Below are 2,376 nucleotides of genomic sequence, written 5' to 3'. Positions count from 1 at the left end.
AAGGAGATAATGGAATTACATATATTGAAAACTCAAAGAAAAGAACACAACTTTCAACCAATAATATTATGCCAAATAAATTTGTCCATCAAATATGAAGGAGAGATCAAGATATTCCCAGAAAAACAGAACCTAAAGGCATTTGTAAAAACAAGACAAGCTATATTTGGGGCTAGGGGGTGGGGTTTGGGGAGGTGCGGGTGGGGGGGGATTGTGTACCAGTGAGGGAGTTTTTCTTTTGCTTTTCAAGGAGAGGAGCAAATGGGGGGGGAGGGGGGAGGAGTTTGTGCGGGGAGAAGGGTGCAACAATGAATGAATGGAATCCCAAAATCTCTGTAGATGTTCATTGAAATGAAAAATAAACAACCTAAATTTAAAAAAAAACAAAACAACAAGACAAGCATTGCAGGAAACACTGAGAGACTTCATTTATACAGAAGTGCCACAGAAAGCAGGATGGACCAAAGTAATGAGCAATAGCACCAAAAAGAACTCACCAAAATGATAGCAATAAAACCTTGCCTCTCACTAATCACAATGAATGTGAATTTCAATGCACCATTGAAGAGAAAAACAGTAGTAGATTGGATAAAAATACAAAATCCAGCAATATGTTGTCTACAAGAGATACACCTGAAAAATTAAGATAAACAAAGAGTAAATATAAAAGGATGGAATAATATATTCCAAGCAAATGGTAATTTAAAAAAAGCAGGAGTAGCTATATTAATCTCTGATAAAATAAGTATCAGTGTAAAAACCATCACAAAGAACAATGAAGGTCACTACATAATGCTTAAAGAGTCAATAGAAGAAGAGGATATCACAATAATACATATCTATGTAGCAAAAGACCTGTAAGATACATAAACCAAATATTTAACAAAAGTTAGAAAGGAAAGGTGCACCTGATTCGGGCTATAGTCTTTGCAATTACATCAGAGAGTTGGACAGTGAATAGGGATGATAGAAAGATAATTGATGCCTTTGAGCTGTGGTGCTGGAGAAGAGTGCTGAATATACCATGGACTGCTAAGAGAACAAACAGGTTTGACCTAGAGAAGGTGAAGCCAGAATGCTCCTTGGAGTCAAGAATTCTGAAGTTTCGTCTGACGTATTTGGGCATGTTGCAAGGAGGGACTGGTCCTTGGAGGGAGACATCATGTTTGGGAGAGTGGAGGGACAGCATAGGAGAGGAAGACCCTCAATGAGATGGATCGATTCTGTGAGTGGAGTGGTGGGAATGAGTGTGTTTGAGATGGTGAGGTTGGCGCAGGATAGAACAGCGTTTAGGGCTCTTGTGCATAGGGCCGCTATGAGTCGCAAGCAACTCAATGGCAAATAACAACAACAACAACAATATTTTGTTTTTTCACTATCAATAAATTTTCAAGGTTCCAACAATATAAAACATGTTGGTTGTCCTTTTGCTTTTGAGGTGCTGAAGTATCCTATTTATTTTAATTAGGAATCCCTTATCAGATATACCATTGCCAAATATTTTTCCCAATCTATAGGATTCCTCTTTACCCTATTGGAGAAATTTTTATTTTATCCATATAGGTTTGGATATTTTAGAATCTTCCATTTATATATTTACCCTCTCCTTCCTATGGATTTTTTTATTATGTTTCAAAGTCTGTTCATACCATACATTTTAAAATCCTGAATTTGTTCCTATTTTTTTCTCTCTCTTTTTATTATTCATTTTAATGAAAGTTTACAGAGACTTTGGATTTTCATTCATTCATTGTTGCCCATTTCTCCCTGCCCAGCCCTCCCCTCCAGTTCGCTCTTCTCTTAGAAAAGTAAAAGAAAAATTATTTCATTGTTATACAATCCCTCCCCACAAGTCCACTCCACTATCCACCCTTCATTCTGGAATCCTGCCATAACAATAATACCTAATCATATATCCCTTTTAAACAGTTCTTTCCCTCGTCTGTTTCAAGGCAGTATGCATAATTTATGCCATATTTGTCAGTCTCCCTCAAACCCCAACATCAGTCCCGTTTTACAACAGTGGCACTATGCAGTATCTGTCCTTTTGTGACTTAGATACTTCACTCAGCATAATGTCCTCCATGGACATTTTGTCTAATATTTCATGAGTTCCTTGTTTTTCAAAGCAGCATAATATTCCACTGTGTGAATATACCACAACATCTCAATCCATTCATTTGTTGATGGGCACTTAGATTGTTTCCAACTCCTTGCTATTGTGAACAAAACTGCAATAAACATGGGTGCATATATCTGCTTGGATGTTAGTTAAGGTCTCTTTGAGGTATATTCCAAGTAGTGCAATTGCTGGGTCAGATGGTATTTCTATTTGCAACTTTTTGAGAAAGCGCCATACCGCCTTCCACAGTGGTT

The sequence above is a fragment of the Elephantulus edwardii genome, unplaced genomic scaffold (assembly GCF_000299155.1).
Source record: "Elephantulus edwardii isolate Elephantulus edwardi_28Jun2011 unplaced genomic scaffold, EleEdw1.0 scaffold00011, whole genome shotgun sequence".
In the NCBI taxonomy this organism is placed as follows: Eukaryota; Metazoa; Chordata; class Mammalia; order Macroscelidea; family Macroscelididae; genus Elephantulus; species Elephantulus edwardii.
The sequence above is the reverse complement of the archived record's forward strand: the minus strand, read 5'-3'. Positions refer to the sequence as shown.